Source organism: Mauremys mutica, chromosome 2 (genome assembly GCF_020497125.1).
Source record: "Mauremys mutica isolate MM-2020 ecotype Southern chromosome 2, ASM2049712v1, whole genome shotgun sequence".
In the NCBI taxonomy this organism is placed as follows: Eukaryota; Metazoa; Chordata; order Testudines; family Geoemydidae; genus Mauremys; species Mauremys mutica.
Window position 1 is genome coordinate 94,391,325 of NC_059073.1, and position 22,148 is coordinate 94,413,472.

Here is a 22,148-nt window from a genome sequence, read left to right on the forward strand (position 1 = left end):
GAACTTGAGTTGGTGCTTCCCTGCTCTGAATTATTTTAATATAAGTATCAGGAACCATTGAATCCAATTGGCTTGTATGACATTGATCATCTTTAAAAAAAAAAATGATGATGGACATCAGGAAAAGCCAATGTGTGGCCTAATAACCGCATAGTCAAGTGCAGCCTCATCTGTAATGAGGCAATGCAGCCTGTAGCAGCTATCTTCCCAGCATGTAATGCTTCATCCTAGGAAAAAGCCACAGGGGTTCTGCTTCAAGAGTACTGACTGCTGGAACCTGGACAGGCCCTCACCTCTTTATTAAAGATGAGGGTGACTGTCATCTACTTCATTTTATACACACTCTGTTGACTTTTTGGTTCCTGACAAGTTGGAACAAAGTTTGAGTGCCCTGAAGTCCTAAAAATGTAACTTTTAATCCAAGTTCAGCAAAAGTTTTTGATTAATTTAAGTAGATGTGTCTCATTTTATGGTTGGAAAGACCTTATAATCATCATCATGGTAGCAACACGAGCCGTTCTTTTTCGTGCTCTTGCAAATGTTTGTTTTTAAAATGACCTCTTTTTTTATTGTGGTATTTCTTTAGTAAGTTCGATGGAATGTATAGGTATGGTTGCCTTCTGAGTCTGCAGTGCTGAAACTAACATTGTACTGATAGCGTAGAAGGTACTACAGAAGAAGTATGGATTAAACCAGAAACAATTAAAGGTTTTTATGACTGAATGTTTCATTACTTGTCTTATCTTCCGTAAAGTTGCGCAGGGTTTGCGTTTTAAAATAAACAAGTGTTAAATAAATCACACTGATTATTATGTTTTTTTAAAGAAAGATTGGATAGTTAGATGCTGGTATTTGTAGATAACTAGATCAGTCTGAGAGATATAATGAGCAGGAGAGCATGTATATTTTATTCTGGAAAAAAAAAACCCAGGTCTTTCAAACATGTCCTTTAAAGCCTTTCTTCTCTTCAGATACACTCATAACTAACACACTTTCTGAAAGGTATTCAATCCTGGTTGAAAGCTGGAGATGTGTTTATGCTGTAGGTTGTTAAATATATTTACAGCCTTTTCTGGGAGCTCAATGGGGATTCTGCTGTGGTTATTTATTAGTCTGCTGCAGCAGCTGCTGGTTGAAATTAAAGAAAATCGATCCATGTGATTTGCAGAAACATTATAAATTGCTTCATATTATAATGAGTGGTAGGAAAGCCAATTTGAGTGAAGCCCAACACCTGTTGTTAGTTACAGTATGTCAAAAGAAGTGCTTAGTGTGAAATATACAGTTAATCAGTGTCAGTGGACCAACTGTTTTTAAGACATAAAAACACTTTTGATGACTGAACTGATTGTTTGTATTTCTTTTGTCACTTCCTGAGCTGCCCGCAGAAACCTAAGAAGAGGTCTCCCCGAAAAACCTTGTGGAATTTCCTATTCAGCACTCCTTGCACAGCAAAACCCCCACTAACTTCCATGGCAGATTTGCCTGTGTAAGGAATGTTGAATAGGGTCTTCAGTGAAGGGGTCAGGGTAAAACAGACCCAGCTGCTGACTCCTGCGGTTGCTGGATTTGCCAGCTTTTCTGCTAATAACTACAAGAGACACTCTATTGTTTTAAACTAATGGGCACCTTCCCATTTTTCTCCCTGTGATTCTTGTGACTGGTTGATAGCAAGACTAAAGCACCTACATGGATTAAGGCACCTGCACATAAACCTGGGACCTTGATAACAGGAAGCCTAAACAGTTTAGAGAATTAGTTTCTGAGCCAATAGAGAGGATGTGTGTAAAACTATCATGGTGGGTGGGTGGGTGTGTATGTGATCAGTTTTGTAGAGCGGTGACTCCACATCCCATTTTATTTTGGGCTACTTATAGAAATACATTGTTGTAGATCATCTATTGCCTTCAGTGAAATCCTTCAACAATAAAGACACATACGGAACGACTCACTGGTCGTACAGGTGGCTTCATCAGGTCACTGATCCTCTTCCTCTGTAATATTAATGTCATCTCCCTTATTCCACCAAAAGAGCCATTAATTAGACATACCACAAACATTTATGGTTGTGATAATAGATGGCAGATAAGCCATTAGTTGGAGTGTGGGTTAGTGGTTAGCACAGGACCCTGGGTATGTCTCAGGTGGTCTTCATTTTATTCCTGGCTCTGCTAACGCCTCAGTGTGTGACCTTGGGCAAGTCACTGAACTGTTCTGTACCTCAGTTTCTTCATCTGTGAAATAAATACAATAATGCTTGCCTACTTTGCAGGAGTGTGTTGTGGAGTCTGAGGGAAAAGTGCTTTGAAATCTCTGGGTGAAAGGTCGCTAGTAGGTAAGCAAACGATTGCATTTTTGGATAGGCCACGTCAGCCTTTTCCTTTCCACTAATTTTACCACAAAAGCTAGTTTGGGCTGGCACATACTCTCTTATCTCCATATCCGAAAATAATGTGCAGCTTGTAACTGCAGCAGCTATAGTTTAAGAACTCACAAATTGGAGTTTCCCAGATATTTACCCCTTTGAAGATTCAGTAAGGCCTGATCTTTTCCTTTTTATTCTGACTGTACAAGGAGCTTTTATATTTTCCCAGCTATTTTTGTCTCCAGTTGTTACATGGTTGTTTATGATCCAAGTAGATGTAATGCTGTTGGAGTAGTACAAAGAGTTGAACAAGTTTGAAAAATGTTAAATGTAGTCAGGCAGGCTGCAGTCATGCTGTCTTTCTCCTATTTAGAGAACTAGAGAGTTCAGAGCCCCATGAACTCTAAACATAGTGTCATTCCTCCCTAGGTTTTTGCAACAACATGAAAGCCCGACTGGTGGTTTTGGCCCATTTTATTGAAACCTTGCTGGTGTAGAACCTACCAGGCCAAATATCTTTTGTTCCGTATAGGTCCACCAAGAACAAAAGTTTGAGATGAAAATACTAATTCAGGCTGGTTTCAGAAGTTGTACTTGGCAGCTGAAGTGGAAAAGTCGTTTGCTTTCTCCATGGGATTGCTTGATTGCGTATATGTAGAATTAGTCTTATAAGCACAGCTGATGAAGCATACTATTCTAGTACTCTAGGGCTGCAGTGCTTTGTAAGCACATGACCAGATCCTGGTCACCACAAACTTTTGGAACTGAAGGTGCAGAGAAGCAGAGATAACCCACCACATTCAAGTTCATGTTAAAAATGACAGTACACACTGCACTGTTGTCAGTGGAGATATGTCCTATATACTTATCCACGTTTAAAGAGAGTCTTCTAAATCAGTATATTTTGCCAAAATGACTCCTCAACAGATGCATCTAAAATCTAAATTCTCCAGATTTTATAATCCTAGAAATTAGAATTGGAAAAGATGTATTAGATAATCTTGATCATCTCCTTGCAGTGCAGGAGTGTTCCCTATAGTATATCTCAAAAGCTTTGCCCAGTCCTTTTTTTAAAGACTCAAGCAGACTTCATTTTGTTATGCATAATTGTATGCTCCTTTAGTTCCCTAAACAACTTATTTTCTTCCTTGATCCTTTTCAAATACTTTTCAAATGCTTGCAGACAATTATAAAGTCTCCCTAACCTAATATTATCTTTCCTCAAAAATCAGTCCCCCTGGCCCCATAATAATTGTTTTGCTTTTCTCTGAAAGTCTCCAATTTGTCGACATTTTTCTGGGATTCAAACGCCTTGAACGTACAGTGTTCTATCTGTGGCTGCAGCAGTGCTCTATAGAAACGCTTACCTCCCTGCTTTGTGACATGGTGCTTTTGTATTTGCAGCCCAAAGCTTCACTAGTATTTTTGGTGCCTTCATACCTCGCTTGTATCCAGTGTATTGTGCTCTGTCACCCCTAGATGTCAGTGTTGTCAACTCTTTTTATTTTATTGAGTGTCTTGTGATAATTATTTACTCCTGAGGGCATTTTGCGCCAAAAATTGAAAATTCTGTGCACAATATTTTAAAATTCTGCAAATGTTATTTGTCAAATAAATGTGGAGGCTGCAGCATGGCCTTGGGGAGCACAGGCCACTGGCTGCACAGAAGTGGGAGAACACCCATCCCCTGGGATACAGACTCAGCAATGAGGCTGCACCGAACCCTGACACAGTGTGAGGACAGGGTCTGCCCCATAAACACCCCAGCGCCCTGCCCCTCCCTGCCAGGTGCACCAGGTGTGGGCAGGCAGGCTCAGCAAGACAGGATCCAGGTGTAGAGGGGCTTAGTGTGGGGGGGATCCAGGTGTGGGTTGAGAGAGTTCTGTGTGGGGCAATGTGGGAGCGGGCGGCTCAGTGGGGGATCTGGGCATGTGGGGGGATCTGGATGCACAGCGGCTTGTTGGGGGGGTTCTGTGTGCAACGGTAATAGGACTCTGCAGGGGGGTCCAGGTGAAGGTGGTTGGGGCTCAGTGGGGAGGGATAGAGCTCGGCAGGGGGGATCTTGGTGTGGGGGGCTCAGTAGGGGGGTCCTGATGCTGGGCGACTGGGGCTCAGTGGGGCGAGGATCCAGGTGCAGCTAGTTGGTAGGGTGGGGATCCAGGTGTGGGTGGCTCGTCAGGGTGGTCCAAGTGCAGGAGGAGTGGGTTCTATTGGTGGGGAGGGGTGAAGCTCGTTGGAAGGATCTGGGTATGAGGGGGTCTGAATGCACGGGGGTTGGGCAGATGGAGGAGCAGCCCCCTGTACAGAGATCCCTCCCCCTGCAGCTGAGGAACGATGGGTGCAGGAAGTGCTGGGGTAGGGGAGGGCAGTTTGCAGAGCTTTCTACAGCCAGGGGAAAAATCTGGGGGTCTGTCTGACATGGCCCCAGATGCTGTGCAGCGGAAGAGGAAGTACCATCCTCCCCAGCCCAGCTGGGGCTAGCAGCTGAGTCCAGTGCAGGGTTGGAGCCACCAGCTGGGTCTTCCCCAGTCCAGCCCCATGCCCCACAGTGATTTACTTCTCTGCCAGCTGCCCTGGGCACCCGAAACATACTGCTGGGGGACTCTGATGACTGCTCTTGTGACTTCCCTTTGCTTCCCCATCAGAAAGTCATTTTTCTATGGGGAAGCAAAGAAATCTGTGGGGGACATAAATTCTGCACATGCAGAGTGATGCAGAATTCCCTCAGGAGTAATAATTGGTGTTTTTCTTAAACCTCCTGCTTCCAGAGTCTAGTGAGCACATGGGAATCTTAGCTTTCATTTAAAAAAGTTAGCTTCTAACCCTCATTGTTCTAAAGAAAAGCTTGAAAATGTGATTGTTAGAAGCTCAGAAACTGATACATTTTTGGTTCTTTTTTATTTTAATAAACTCTTATAACTTTTAAGCCAATCTCATGGTTTGGCGGGGAAGATTTGACTCATGATTTTTGAACATCCGGGATTGGCCACACTGTGAAATACTTTTCATGCTAATGCATTCCAAGTGTGTCTCTCCCATTAAATATCTGGTGTGTTTTTATTATGTTTATTTCAATTTCAACATATAGACATAAAATTAATGCTTACTCCAGGCTCTAGTCACTTTATCAAATGGTTACAACACAATCAAATTAAGACAGAGGATAGGTCTAAACAAATGGCATTGTGTGGAATATAGACACGGCATACCTAGCTAGCATGAGTATAAATAGCAGTGTATATGGTGGGGCATGGCTTAGGCGAGTACAGTAGAGCAGTACCCTACATGCCTGAACCTTAGGGTTTATAGCCTACTTGGCTGTCTAGGCATCCAAGCAAGTGCCTCCTATGTCTACACTTCTATTTTTAGCAGTGTCATGTCTGCATGTAGCCACAGACTGCAGTGTGTGTGGACACAGCCAGCCTTTCTCTGTGGCGTGTAGCTACATGTACCCTGCATGCCTCATAAGTGTAGACAAGGTCATAAACAGCAATAAGAAACATCCTTTTACTTTGTGGCCTTACTGATAACTTCTCTAGGTCTCATTAATATTTCTCCAGTTTGGGTGTTTACAGATATATTGGATACATGGTCAAAGAGTCATTATTGGGCTGCTTACCTCCACTTTCCATTCACTACTAATGTTGTTAAATGAAACCGAATCTCACGCAGATTCTTGTAGCATCCCACTGGTGGACTTCCCCTCCTCTCCCTACTGAGAAAGTCTTTGGTCATAGCAGCAAAGAATCCTGTGGCACCTTATAGACTAACAGACGTTTTGCAGCATGAGCTTTCGTGAAAGCTCATGCTGCAAAACGTCTGTTAGTCTATAAGGTGCCACAGGATTCTTAGTCTGGATCTGTAAAAGCAGCAAACACGGCTACCCCTCTGATCTTTGGTCATAATCGTTTCTGGAATGCCATCAGTCCTATAGAAATAGATCTTCCAGTTAGAAGTTTTGCATTTGTGGTTAACATTGGGAAATCCTAACTGCTGACAAAACTCCACTGGACTCCAGTGGGAACAGGATTAGGCTTGTAATAGCCAATAGAAGTCTGTAGGGATTTCCTTTCAAGACCTGTAGAAATCTACAGAATTTTGTGCCTAGAATGTGCAGTATTTCAGTAGCGGTTTTTTTCTCTGCATTCTGTTTCACTTGGCCCATGTTTTATTATGCAAGTCTCCAAATTAGCTACGTTTATACTAATGGGAACCAAACATTGTAATGGTCAGTCAGTGGGGAAACTATTCAAACTCTGGCAAAAATGCTGCTGGTTTTTGTTAAATAACAGAATTTTGTCGATTGGAAATTTGACCACTTTGTTCCTTAAAAAGAAGCTGCCAGTTTTATAATGTGTGTTGCAGAAGTGTGAGAGAAATATCAGTGAAAATACTATATTTGCTGTCTATCCACGTGGATATCAACATGGATATTTATCTTGTGTTGACAAAAAATGTGTATATTTTTATAATTATTATTGGAATCAACTAAGCTAGTCCTGATCACACATTTAATTTTATGTTAAGTTTTATTTTTGCACATGGCCCTCCCAGTTCAAACGAATATCAGACACCACGCTTCCTGGAATACATGGAGAAAACAGTTTCCAACGGAACATCCTTCAAACAAAAGGACTTGCCAAATATGTCATGCACAGTAGACAAAGATATTTTCTGGATATATCTGATCCTCTCCTACAGAGCTAAATGGCTGACAAGAGTTCGTGATTCCTTAAAACAACAGTAATTTAGGCAGTATATCTGGTTTGGTAAAAAACACATGTGATTCCAAACCTTAAGCATGTTTCCATTGGTTGCAATCAAAAATGTAGTCATCCAACTCTGCCAGTAAGTAAGTGCATATGGAAAATGTAGCCTATAATTATTTAAATATATGCAAAAGGGTGGCACAGTTAAGCCCAAGGTGAAGTCAGGGCCAATAGTATGCACATTTTCCATGATTGAAAGAGAGGAAGGAGAGAGTTACCTTATGGTAGTGTAGGAAGAAGCATGGTGTTGGCATTACTCTTCAGTGTGCTTTGCCAGTAAACTTACAAAGATTTTTTTGCATTTGTTCCAATGAAAGCCCATGGCAGTTTTATTTTAGGGACAGTGACAAATGACGTGGGAACAAATTGAGAAATAAAAGGCTTAATGATGTGCTTTGCTCTTGCTTTTGAAATGAATGTTTAAAATGCTGGATTGAGAAGACTGGAGAATCTGTAAAACAAATAGTTTTACCTCAAAAGCAAGCAAGCAAATTCCCCTCCTCCCCAGCTCTGTAGTTACCCTTTAATGAGAAACATTTTTCATATGGGATGGGGGAGAGGCAGGTAGGAAGGAAGAGTACTATAGAATCTTCTCCTCCTTATTCCCCTGACAGAAAAGGCCCTCCCGGGGTTAAGAATGGTGCTGGAGCTCAATGAGTAACTAAGCTGTCTGTTGTTGTGGTTATTATTAATTTGAGTTATAGCAGCACCTGGAGCCTCCAAACAGGAGTAGGGGACTGTTGTAAGGTGCTGTACAAGCATAGAGAGGAAAAAAACAACAGTTTCTTTCCCCAGTGAGCCAAACCTTTCTTTCAGCATACCTCTTTCTGTTTTTATACAGGTGTATACTTTTTCACCCCAGGATGCAGGAGATGAACTACTAAATGCAAATTCCTTACCCTATTTCCTTCAGTCTTTTCTACCCTATCCTCTGTATGAAGTCCAAGAGCCATTCTAGCTAAAAGGAGTTGGATCTACATATACCTCTACCCCGATATAACGCGGTCCTCCAGAGCCAAAAAATCTTACCGCGCTATAGGTGAGACCACGTTATATCGAACTTTCTTTGGCCCCCGTGCTCCTTGTCCCCTGACCGCCCCCTCCAGAGACCCCCATCCCAAATCACCCCCAGGACCCCACCCCCTACCCAACCCCTCTGTCCCCTGACTGCCCCAACCCCTATCCACACACCCCGCCCCCTGACAGGCACTCACCGGCAGCGGCGGGAAGCGGAGCAGCCTGGCCCCAGCATTCTCCACTCCGCCAGCTCCCAGCTGCGGCGCTCCGCTTCCCGCTGCCGGTGAGTGCAGGGAGGTTGGGGAAAGGACACCCCCCCGTACTCACCTGCGGTGGGAAGCTGAGCGACACGGCTGGGAGCTGGCGGAGTGGAGTGGGCTGGGGCTGGGCTGCTCCGCTTCCACTGCTGCCAGTGAGTGCGGGGAGGCTGGGGAAAGGACGCCTCCCGTACACACCTGCAGTGGGAAGCGGAGTGCTGCGGCCCCAGCCTGCTCCGCTTTCCTTGCCCCGGCCCTAGACGTATCACCTGGGTGGAGGTTGGGGAAAGATCCCGCACTCACCGGCAGCGGTGGGAGTGGAGCAGCCCAGCCCCAGCCCGCTCCACTCCACCAGCTCCCAGCCGCGGTGCTCCGCTTCCCGCCGCAGGTGAGTACAGGGGGCGTCCTTTCCCCAACCTCCCCGCACTCACCGGCGGCGAGAAGCGGAGCGCCACGGCTGGGAGCTGATGCGCTAATCCGCTGCTTTACCGTGTTGTATGCAAACCTGTGTTATATTGGGTCGCGTTATATCGGGGTAGAGGTGTATCTTAGGAGTCTGATCAGTGCTGCTTCTGAGCCAGTCAGAGGAACCCCTGTAGAGTAGTATGAAGCTTTTTTCTCCACTAGGGGTTGAACAAACTGACTTGGTAATGCTCCTAACCCAGGAGCCAGTGACTAAGCTAGAATCTCTAACTCTGATTTCCACGCATGGTAGCACTGGGTATTCATTCGGGTGGCCAATTTGGATCTGTTTTTAAGAGATGAATAAGAGTTGCTTTTTTCAGCTGGCTACATCTTTTGAGCACACAGTATTTCCTTCGCCATTGGTGGAGTGAACTGCCCACCCATTTACCCAGCATAAACAGGAAGGTTTCTGAGATTTGTGGCAGTCTCTTGACATTAGAATAGCAGTGGCTGTTCATTTCACATTGCAGGAAAGTCTGACAGAAGGCTCAATGATTGCAGAAAAGTCCAGGGAGATTGGACAAATATTTGATTCATGTTGCTCAGATCAGCTAAAAAGTAGAAGTTTTAAGACATTTTAGAAGGACATTTTTTCAACCCTCACCAAAATCTGTGATCTCACTGTTCACAACTTGTTTTGTTGAATTCCCCATTTGGCCTGTACATGAATGTATCATGTGCTACTGTGATTACGTCTCACAGTGACATTAGATCTGCATACAGTTCATCCTGTCTGTGGCGGGATAGCTCTACTCACTGCTGGACAGTGCCACCTACAGGCTGTTCTGGGGTTTAGCTCAGTCAGGCTGATGCTCCTTCTAGCAGTTATATCCCATCAGTTTCTTCTCTGCAAGCCCCTCTCTTGCTCTCAGGAGCCGCAACTATCCAGCCCTTTGGCCAGGTCATTGTTGTGGTTTCCCCTTCTGGGGTGGAGGGGCTGCATCAAGGTTCCTGCTCACCAGCAGTCTCAGGCAGTCTTCTGCTTTACTGCCTCTCAGTACCACTCCCACAGTGGCTGGCAGGGGAACCTGGGCCCACCCTCTACTCCAGATTCCGGCTCAGGGACCCTCTATACAGCAGCCAAGGTCCATTTCCTGCACCTTGCTGCCTTTCCCTGAGCCACTTCCATACCTGCTGGCCCTTCCCACTTCTTTGGGTTTGCCAGTCTCTTCACGCCCTCCTCCCAGGGAGGAACTTTAGACAACTCATCTCTGTAGCTCCCCAAATACTCCTTCCTCTTCCCACGGTGGGACTGCAGACTTTCCCAGCCACCCCTTCTGTTGCCAGCCTCCTGGCTTATATCGGCCCTGCCTGTTCCTGCACAGAGGAGCCGCCTCTCTCTAATTAGCTGCCTCCATCCTAAAGCTCCCCCATATGCAATCTAATTAGATGATTCAGCTCTTCCAGGGCCAGTGTGGGGAGCTCACCTCATCACACTTCAAAGAAATTTTATTTTCTGAGGCTGTATTGCTGGTGCAGTTAAATACACTCCTGTGTGGCAAATGGGTTGGTAAAGGATTCCTAAAAGCTCTATTCTGACAGCCTTTGTTTTTACTTAGTCCTACAGAGAAATAAACAGCCTTTGTGTTCAAATGCATGTGTTAAAAACACACACATGCAGTGGAGTGAGTTTGCCCACACAGTTGAGGGGGATGGACAAAGACCTTCCGCCAAAGTCTCCAGCATTTCCTTTGGTGCTGTCTGCCCTATTGTGACTTTCTTCTGGTTCCCCAGCAATCTGATCCTCCCCTGTGCTCCTCTGCATTGTGCCAGCAGCGGCCTTTGGCTTATGTTTTTGGTTTCCAGTAACTGCTCCACTATTCTCCCTCCTCCACAAATCCTCTTGGGATTAGTGCCCTGTTGTGGTGCCCTGAGGATCTTGCAATCTAAAAATGAGCCTAATGGTGTCTAGATAAGAACATAATATTTAGTACTTGTGCTTTATATCTCCACAGCATCCATCCAACATTAACTGGTTAACATACTTGGCCAGCTGTTTGGTATTTACCTTTTTGTGCAAGCAAAATTACTGTTTCGCTTTATTACCTCATGCAACTATGTGGCTATCATTATGGCACTATACAAAGGGCTGGTAAAGAGATACCCATACTTGTCTACAGTATAATTTTGCCCTGAGCCTTAACCCTGTGTCCAGAGGCTCTCTCTCTAACCTGAGTAGTTGAGATTGAACTCTCTTTTTGGCCTCTGGTCTCTAGAAGCTGTTACTCCCATGGCTGCCCAAGGCTACTGCTTCTCTTGTTACTTTGCAGCAGAACTTAACTGTTTCTTATCCTGGTATCTATAAGCAGGGAGGCAGCCAGCATGACAGAAGCTCCAGCCCAGCACGCTTCTGGAGGAGAGAGCGGGAAAGTATCAGTTGGGGCAGACAAAGTGGTAGGATTCCATAGAGGAGGAGAAGGAGCAGATGTGCCTTGTATCCAGCTCTTGTTTATTCCCTCTCAATTCTTTCACTCTCTGATGTACGATCTTTTTGTCTGGCTATCACTCTTCTTTGCTTCTCACTTGGCAAAGTGGCTAATTTTGTTAAGCAAGCCTTGCCTACGTATAGACTTGCATCGATTTAATTAAACCTATGTAGACATGCTTATTTCAGTTTGTCCGGCTTATTTGGTTTCATCTTAGGTCTGTTCCTAATTGATTTATGTTAAAATGATACAAGCCTGCTGTCAGCTGAAATAAGAGTGTCCACATATCCTTGTGCTCCACTTTAAGCTTTACTGAAAGGTCAGTTTATGCAGTAGATCATCTGTGTTTCTCTTTCCACTGATTCAGTTGTGCCTTGGAGCTCAAACCCTATATTAGGAACAAGTGTGTGGAAAAACAGTGGTGAAACTTGACCCTAGATAATACCGTAAGAACGGCCATACTGGGTCAGACCAAATGTCATCTAGCCCAGTATCCTGTCTTCTAACAGTGACCAATGCCAGGTGCCCCAGAGGGAATGAGCAGAACAGGTAATCATCAAGTGATCCATCCCCTGTCACCCATTCCCAGCTTCTGGAAAACAGAGGCTAGGGACACCATCCCTGCCCATCCTGGCTAATAGCCATTGATGTACCTATCTTCCATGAATTTATCTACTTCTTTTTTTTAACCCAATTATAGTCTTGGCCTTCACAACATCCTCTGGCAAAGACTTCCACAGGTTGACTGTGCATTGTATGAAAAAATATTTCCTTTTGTTTGTTTTAAAGCCGCTGACTAATAATTTCATTTGGTGACCCCTAGTTCGTGTGTTATGAGGAATAAATAACACTTCCTTATTTACTTTCTCCACACCAGTCATGATTTTAAAGATCTCTATCATATCCCCCCTTAGTCGTCTCTTTTCCAAGCTGAAAAGTCCTAGTCTTATTAATCTCGCTTCATACAGAAGACGTTCCATACCCCAAATCATTTTTGTTGCCCTTTCCTGAAGCTTTAGCATCTCAATCATGCAGTGGCCCCACTGGTTGTTCAGCAGGGTTCCTGCTTCTGATGTACTTAAAAAATTTTTGCTATTACTTTTTGAGTCTTTGGCTAGCTGTTCCTCAAATTCTTTTTTGGCCTTCTTAATTATATTTTTACACTTCACTTGTGAGAATGTATGCTCCTTTATATTTTCCTCACTAGGATTTAACTTCCACTTTTTAATGGATGCCTTTTTGCCTCTTACCTCTTCTTTTACATTGTTGTTTAGCCATGGTGGCTCTTTTTTAGTTCCCTTACTATGTTTTTTAATTTGCGGTATACATTTAAGTTGAGCCTCTATTATGGTGTCTTTAAAAAGTTTCCATGCATCTTCCAGAGATTTTACCATTTTATTTTCCGTTTAACCTTCTCATTTTTGTATAGTTCCCCTTTCTGAAATTAAATGCTACAATGTTGGGCCACTGTGGTGTTTTCCCTGCAACAGGAATGTTAAATTTAATTATATTATAGTCACTATTATCAAGCGGTTCAGCTATATTCACCTCTTGGACCTGATCCTGTGCTCCACTTAGGATCAAAAATTGCCTCTCCTCTTGTGGGTTCCAGAACTAGCTTCTCCAAGAAGCAGTCATTTAAGGTGTCAAGAAACTTTATCTCTACATCCCATCCTGAGGTGACATGTACCCAGTCAATATGGGGATAGTTGAAATCCCCCATTATTATTGAGTTTTTTTATTTTAATAGCCTCTCTAATCTCCCTGAGCATTTCACAGTCACTGTCACCATCCTTGTCAGGTTGCCGGTAATATATCCCTACTACTATATTCTTATTATTTGAGCATGGAATTACTATCCATAGAGATTCTATGGTACAGTTTGGTTCATTTAAGATTTTTACTTCTTTTGATTCTATGTTTTCTTTCATAGAAAGTGATTCCCCATCACTGGAATTCTTTCAATCAAGACTGGATGTTTTCTAAAAGATGTGCTCTGATTCAACCACAACTATTGGGCTTGAAGCACAAATTAATTCAGAGAAGTCTTGTGGCCTTTTTTGTGTAGGAGTTCTGACTAGATGGGTCACAGAGGTTTTTTCTGACCCTAATATCTGTGAATAGAGCCAAATCAGCATATCAGCACATCAGCATAGTGAAGATAACCACATATTCAGGCAAGTATGTTATCTGCACAAGGAATCCTGTCAGTGCAAGCCAGGAATTGACAAGACTGGGTTCTGCAACATGGTGTCAGATGCATGCACATGCTGATCAGGACCTGCTGCCAGTGACTACTTGCTGCTGATGACAGTGTTGGGTAACACGGGGAATGGACATGCCCCTCTTCTATGAGACTGGGACCACTTTGGGACACAGTGCTCACCCTTGCATATTACCTGGTTGTCTCTCTTATCAGTTCTTGTGTCCCAATGAAGTATTCTGCCAAACAGCTTACTCACCAGAGCAGCAGAGGTCAGAAATTAGCCCCAAGAATTGGTGATCTTTTTAGTCATTCACTGAGCTATCCAAGAGGGGAAAACACAAAGCAAGAGTCTGGCTCTTGTTGCCCATCAAACATACACCCCTAGTTCTGCAGTCACTTAGGTGCAATCTTAAAAGGTGCTGAGTACCTTCTGCACAGTGCTGAGCACCATCCATTCTAGCTGGAACGAAAGAGGGCTGAGAGCTTTCCACCTCTTCTAGATTTCAGCCTTCTGTATGAATCCCATTGTAGTCAATGGCAGTTTTGCGTGTGAAGAACAGTATGAAGATGTACAATAAAAAAAATGTGGTCCACAAACAGCCCTCACCATGAACTCCATCCATGTACTCATGTGGGTCTGAAGTTTTCATGTTGAGAACAGAACATACCTATTTTCAAAAATGCATCAGCATCTCTCCATTCTGTCATGACAAGTGTCTCCCATGGTAGCTGTAAGCATGGGGAGGGTGTTGGGATGTTATGGTTCTTCCCCCACATTTTAGGCAGGGAGGGAGCAAGCAAGGGATAGCTCAGTGGTTTGAGCATTGGCCTGCTAAACCCAGTGTTGCAAGTTCAATCCTTGAGGGGGGATCTGGGGCAAAATCAGTACTTGGTCCTGCTAGTGAAGGCCAGGGTCTGGACTCAATGACCCATCAGGGTCCCTTCCAGTTCTGTGAGATAGGTATATCTCAATATATTACTCTCTTGTGAATGCTCTCTCAGCTCTGTTGCAGGATTCATGCATTCTCAACCCTGCTCTCCTCTCCGTCTCCCAACCTTTTTTTTAATGTGGCTAAAACTCTGGAGAGTCTTTACTTAGAATGTTCAAGGTATCTCACCAAAATAAATTCAGACACTTTTAGAAGAACAGTTTCACTTTATTCCATAAATTAATGGTGCTGTGCACTGTATGATGTTTCAAAGCCTCGCATTGGGGGAGAGAAGAGAGAAGTGTTCTGTCTGGCTGCAATAACGTTATGATGTTTCTGAAAAGCTGTACAAAGATGAGAAATATTTGCATGTAGGCACAGGGGGAGGCACTGTGCAAGTGACTAATTTGCGACGCTCCCTGCTGGCTGTTTTTAACGCTCTGTTGAGTTTATTAAACATTCTTAATAAGAAATTGGAGTTTTGTTTAGGGTAGAAAACATAATAGAAACAGCAGTCTTCATTCCTCAGATTATTAAAGTACATACCGTTTGGGAAAGCAAACACTATAGCTGATACAGTAAATTGTATTGTTCTAGGAATAAACAAAATGAAAGTTAATTGGTTTCTACATCGAATGCTATTCATCTCTCTGTGTGTTCATATATATGTGTGTGTAATTGATTATAAATTTTAATTTCACATACTATATTATTCTATATATACACAGGGAATGTGGGGTGATACTTATGTCATGAAGTGCCGAGCCATGTGATGTGTTATTAATGTTCTTTATCCCTAATCAACTTCAGACAGCTGTATTTGTGGGAAAAAATCATTATAAACATTTTCTTCTTCACTCCCCAAATGTGGAATTTTCCTGAAAACTCTCCCCACTCCAAGGCCTAGGAGGCTCAAGGATCAGTTCTGGACCAGACAGTGACAGGTATTACATAAAAATAACTGCTGATATCTTGCAGCCGTGGGATGTTTATCCCATTGGGGAGATTCACAGCTTAGCACAGGCAGATGCAATACTTTCTTTTAGCTCAGGAAGGATCCAAATTACTGGATTTTAAGGATGTGACACTTTTAGTTATACAGATGCTTCTTTAGATCACGATTAGCTGTTTTAATAGCGCCTTCTGACTTCTGCACGGTCATACGATAACCTTAGCACCTGCCTTTATGGGGGAGACAGAAGAATATTCTCAATGAAGTATTTTAAAACTCACTAAAACATTGCTCACATCATTTTTCGGTAACATATATGGCCCATGCAGAATACAGGATGAGGTGGTATACAGATTTATCTATGCTTATTTGGGACGGTCTGTAAAATGTACTCATGGTTTTATTACTTCTAAGTAATGTTTCCATCCCAAGCTTCATACTGGTAAAACCTTTACATCCCATCATTTATTCCATACACATACAGTTTGTGTTACAGTTCTCGGAATAGACTAAATATTTTGCTGGAGATAACTTCCCTCACTTTAAAAGGACTTCAGTAGAAAAGCAATAATATCACAAAGTGTCCATATGCTATAAATAAGGTGTAAAATTCCACATTAAAGCTGTGTATATATTACAAGTGCCTTCAGAACAGTGTGAAATATAATTAGAACCTTCTTCTGAAGCATGAAGTTATGAGTAAATACATGATCTTTTTTGCTTGAAGTGAGGTGGAAATACATTTATCAGGACATCCTTCAAAATATTTAAATTCATGACATCTGACTTCCCAGTCGCACTTGTATGACTTGATACTTGCTCTTTGTCATCTTTCCTCCCGGGTGGCCCATAAGGCTTATGCCTTTGTGTAGACAAAACAAGAGCCATAGGATTAAGAAAAGTGTATTTGGAAAGAGGTTTTAAAAACAAAAGAAAGAAGAAAAATAATGCATAATTACACGTATGTAATTTAAATGACATGGTATGATCTAAGCAGTGCTGTTTTCCAGACCAGGTCACATTGGTTGGTAAAGGCAGAGCCAAACTGTTCTGACCAGTCAAGAAGTGCAATTACTTTTAATTCACTTTGTCCAAAGTGTCTTATTGCAGTTTTAGATAGATGCCTTTGAAAAAATGTTTTTAATTTATTAGAACAATTTAAAATATATTATTGTCAATTTATTATAATGAAATAAAACAATTCTGTGCGCTTTGTGTCCACTCTTCCCCCCCTTAATACTCATTCAAGTGCAGCTGCAAACATAATTCTGTTTGAGATGGCTGATTTGGTGCGTAAAGACTAATAATTTTCTCGTTTACTTCCTCCCATCTCCCTGGGTCTTGTATCATAGCATACCTTTGTTAGCCAAGAAGGACTTGGACATGGCTCCCTCTGGAGAGGAGTAATGAGTGCTGTTCCCAATACTGGTCACAAGCACTCCCTTTGACTCTAACAATAATACTCCTGCTCTTTGACATTAAGCGTTTAAAATAATGGTTCATTGTGTGGAAGATATCATTCCCATTCTACAGATGGGTAAACTGAGAGATGGAGAAGTTCAGTGACTCGTACAGTGAGTCTTTGATGGAACAAAGAAGGAGTTCAGTAATCTTGACTCTCCAATTTCCTGCTTATCAAATACTGCCATGTCTGATTAGACTCATTAAACAGAAAATTGTTCTGAGCAATGCTGCTGTGGGTATTATGAAGTATCATGACTTCTGTTGACCAATTGCATTTTAGAATATTGATTTTTAAACTCTCAGTTGTTTGAGCAATATACAAAGAGACAGAAATTGGGCAGAACTGTGTGCACATGATAATTGCTAATAGAATTTTATTCCTTTGTGTTATAATTTCTTATGTGACTTGGAGCAATTTACATCAAATGAAATGCTTTAACTTTTCTTTTGACCTGAATCGGTGCTTTCATTAGTGTGGAGCTCATAATAACGTATTTGCTTATTTGAGGCAGTGTGTAAAAGGTTCTAGAACTCACGTCCTCAGATTGTGGTCTGTGCAGGGCTGGCTTAATCATGTGCTGTTGGTTTTCATCTTCATGTCCAGCTGCTGCTTTAAAAGACAGCTAAAATACATTCATTGCTTTCGTTATAATATTTTCCATGCAAGCGGCTGCTGTAGTTGCCACACGGATGAGACTTGATGACAAGTGAGAGGGGAGATAATCTGTAACACAGCTTCTCTGTTAAGATGTGGTTAGCTCTATGAATTGAGCTGGTCAGAAATTTTCTGACAGAACCTTTTTCCTTTTGGAAAACACTGATTTGTTGAAGTCAAAATGTTCTGCCAGGTCATGTCAGTTTTGACTAAACTTTCGAGAAAAACAGTGAAGATTCTGATAGAAACTTTCCTAGTTTCTTGCCAGCTCGTTTGCTTGCCCAGGTTTCTAGGAGCTCAGGGTCCCTAGCTCTGGGGCAGCCCACCAGACAGGCTGCCTTGGGGCCAGGGGTTCCAGGTTGCCCAAGCTCTCTGGCAGATCTCCTGGAAGGTTGCCATGGAGCCAGAACTTGCAGGCTTCTGGGGGAGCCAGGGAGCCAGGAGAGCATATTTAATTTTGCAAATGCCAAAATGTTAGCACTGTAGAGAATTTTTTGGTGTTTCCAAGAGGAAATAAATGGACTTCCAGTTCCACAAAATATTTCAAGATTGCAGATTTTTGTCCCAATTTGGGAAGAAATTTTTTCGAAAACCTTGAAATTTTGCATGGAACTGAGAGTCCCTTTCCCACTCTTTCTATAAAGAAGGTTGTTCTAGCAAACGATAAGCAAGCCTGTTCATTTTTTCCATACTGTATGGAATTTAAACAGATTTTGAGGTAAACAAATTGAGTCCATGCTTTACAGTCTGATATTATGGTATGGATTTTTTTTCCAGTTTGCCAGTAATGAACTAGACATGTTCATGTAGTATAAATACATCTAGTCATGATTTTCATTTTAAAAAACTATCGTAAGTCCAATTCTAAATACGTGTTGAAAATGTACAGAGTTCTTTAAAAATACATTTGTTTTTTATTACTAAACAAAAGCAAGAATAATATGGAGTGATTCAAGATGCCCCGTATTTAGAGTTCCTCTTACATATTTTTTTCTTCTGATAGAAGAATAGAAGAAAGGTATTAGGTTGATATTATAGTCATAGTAAATTGGTTCCCTTTGCAATTTTAAACTAGCAGAGTCCATGCAGCTTTGCAACACCATTGCATTGTTTTGAGACAGACAGAAATAAACAAAGACTTATAGCTAGAGACCAGCTGTGTATCACTTAGCAACATCAATATTTTTGTGCACAAATAAAGGTCTCCGACTTGGTGCATGTTGAAAGTAAGTGTGTGTGTGTGTGGGGGGGTTAACATTATCTGCAGACGGATTGGTTTGTTGATGACTAGTCAGTACTTAATTTGGCAGTCTAGACATTTCGGTCAGAGAGAGTGAAAGGCAGATGTCTGAAAACGTGAGAAGAGATTTTAAGGGACACAGGGACCTTTAAAGTAATTCTACATCAAACCTTTAAACGTATTTTTGCATTTTAAAAATATGACGATTTATTGAAATTCATGACCACAGGATTTAGATTTAAAAAAAAAAAACTAAAATACTTATTGGCGAATGTTTGGTTACTGGGATATACGAATAGATAAAGCTTCCTTGGGGACCACATGCCAGCACACGATAGTAAATATAATGAATGGCTGTCTGTCTTTGTAAAAATGTGAATTCTTAATGTATATGAATTAATTAGAACATTTTAAAAATAAATTGTCTGAGTTTTAAATGTTCATTCATATGATGTTTAAGCACAGTCAAAAATATACGGAAATGTCATCCCACAGAGCATAATTTTAGTGAAAATGGAATTTACCAACCAGCTAAATTTTCTTTAAAATCCTTGTGTGTGCACGTTTGTGCTTGCATGCACTCTTATGTGTAAGAAAAGCTCAGTCCTGCAGGGTGCTGACCAACCTCAGTGTACATTAATTTCAATAGGAGGATGGAGCCCCAAATTGCAAAATGCTAGTACACCTCTATCTCGATATAATGCTGTCCTCGGGAGCCAAAAAATCTTACTGCATTATAGGTGAAACTGCGTTATATCGAACTTGCTTTGATCTGCCGGAGCGTGCAGCCCCGCTCCCCGGAGGGCTGCTTTATCTCGTTATATCCAAACTCATGTTATATCGGGCCACGTTATATCGAGGTAAAGGTGTATTTACATGTTTTACTACATGCAGATATAATGGGACACATTTTTCAGCAGTGCCTTATGTGTGTTTGTGCAAATGAGGTAGTCAGTCACCCCAGTTCTGATTTGCATGAACAACTGCTGAATATTTATATTGTGGGTGAATGTTTAGAAGCCACAGATAGAAAAAATGGCCCCATATATATATATATCAATGTAAAATATTTCAGTAAATCTCCATACTTTCCTTGGTCATAATGAAAGTCTAAAGTTCTGTGCATCCTTCAGTGGGTTAGGACTTATCCTTTGAACAGTTATTTAGGTGGGAAAATATTATTTGATTAACCTGAATGATATTTTTTCTGTAATAACATTATTTGGAATGTTAGAGCTCAAGAGAACTTTTAATATCTCCTGGAAACCTGCTTAACTTTCTTTGTTTTTAATTATTAAGTCCTAAAATCAGAAAGCAGCAACCACCCGAACCGGCCCCAAGTCATCCCTCTCATTTCATTGTCTCTTTTTTTCTTTCCTTTTAAACTTTGTCTAAATTACCTCTGATTAACCATCTTGATGTTCAGTGACCTGTTGAATGCATCATCAGATGAAGTGTAGATTTGCAGTCTAGCACTGCAGAAATGGGCTTCTGCAGCAAATCAATGTCTAGACTTCAATTGAAGCACCCAGTAGGGTACCCTCTCTCCCTTAATAATCCAATAAAGGAGTTGTCTTCCCTCAGGGAAGGTAGATTTGTTATTTTTTGGTTGAATATTCTTGGTTGAATACTCTGACTGTCTGTGTCCATTTCCTAGGAGGAGAGGGGACCGTGGTGTCCTGTTTCCAGAGGCCTACAATGACTACTGCAAATCATAATAATTATTCATGTGTATCTTTCCTGTGCAACACTTTAAGTATGTGAGAGAAACATTTACTGTTCTGAGTTGGAAATTATTCTAGGTTTGAAATGAGGTTACAGATCCTGACAAAAAATACAGCTCTGAGTTAGGTCCAAGACAAGCCTGCCAGTGGGAGGTTATAAATTATTTGGAACATGCCACCTTAACATCTTGTTACAAACTACTGAAATTTCAGCATCAGGCAATGACAGATTCAGAACTTCGTGGAGATCGCTTCATGCCCTCAAGTCACATTGATTCTTCTGTGGTGTTTCCCGTCAGTCGTGGACAAGCAATGCACCAGATTGCTCTAACCATAGAAAAATCCATAGGAAGGGGCTTTACAGTTTTCCTCAAAAGCTTCTCTCCACTTTCCTCCATCAGGTTAGTCCCTACACAGAACTGGCAGTGGATTCAGACCCCAAAACTGGGGTTCCTTAATGCTTTCTCCATATTCCTTGCTTCTTTACTCAAGACCTGTGTTGCTGACAGGGTCCACCTGCAGCCCCCATAGGGTGTGTCTAGATTAGGATAACGGTGTTTTGAAAAACACTTTAAACCCCTAACATAGACAGGGCAACTTGTGTTTTGACATGACATTTTGATTAGTTGAAGTGAACCTTCTTGGGTTGCGTAGGGTTCTCGTGGACCCACTATATTAAAATACAATTTGCCCGTGTCTGTGCTAGGATTTTTAAAAGTGCTAGTTGCAGTGCTGCTAGCTCTTGTGATTTTATCGCAAGCATCAGGGTATTTCATGTGTTTTTTGAAGTCCCAGCTTCTAGAGTCAAATGATCACCTGAGAATCTCTCAGCTGTCATTTATTTTTTTTAAAAAGTAGGTTCTTCTTCGGGTGATGGTCCCTATATGGATTACAAACCTGGGTGTGCATGCATGCAGTAGCCATCATAGTTACAGAAGGGGTTTATCTCCAGGACCTTTAAAACATTTGAGGTTTGCAGTACTGTAGTTAAAACGTGTTCGCTGCCATTGCTAGCTCATTTTAAAAAAAAACACCTTTTATCGTAATCTAGACATATCCTTACAGAGGAGTCAAACTGCATGGCTGGGGGTTCCTTCAAGTTCGGTACAAACTAAGCTCAGATACATTAGGGGTGATCTGTCTCCCACAGGCTCTAAGAAGTTAATTCTCTTGCATATATTCATGGAGCATTCAATTAAGAGATCGTGACTAAGTACTTTGTACACAGCCAGAAAGGCTAAGAGGTGATATCCTCATGTTTTGTGAGCTTTTAGGATGTGTGATGTGAAAAGACACCTTTTTTTTTTTAGATCGGTTATTGACACCTTTGAATCTTTGTATTCATATTGCTTTGTGTTTCATCAGAAATGGCGGTACTAGCATTTGAACTATAAAAGTGTGGGTTTTTTAATGGTTTCCATGGCTTTATGAGCGGTTGGACAGGGTATATTATTTAGTTTGGTTAAACAGAGTAGTAGTTAATTGAACCTCTGCTTTTAACTGGTCAGCTCTAATGTTTGTATTTCCCTATTTGCCACACTGGGAGTATATTTTATTTTAGTAGGACAGTGCCTGTTAGCAGATCTTTCATTTCTGTATTTGTTGGTAAATGTAAAATGTGCTCCCTTATCGGGTCCTTTAACCAAGTATTCTATTAAGTGAGCTCTACAGAATTATTT

The 22,148-nt window shown here is 41.8% G+C and overlaps 1 protein-coding gene across 3 annotated transcripts in view; it reads left to right on the forward strand.

The window, feature by feature from the left end:
- Positions 1 to 22,148, forward strand: part of LDLRAD4 (low density lipoprotein receptor class A domain containing 4) — a 418,872-nt gene that overhangs the window by 323,480 nt on the left and 73,244 nt on the right. The window lies entirely within an intron of this gene.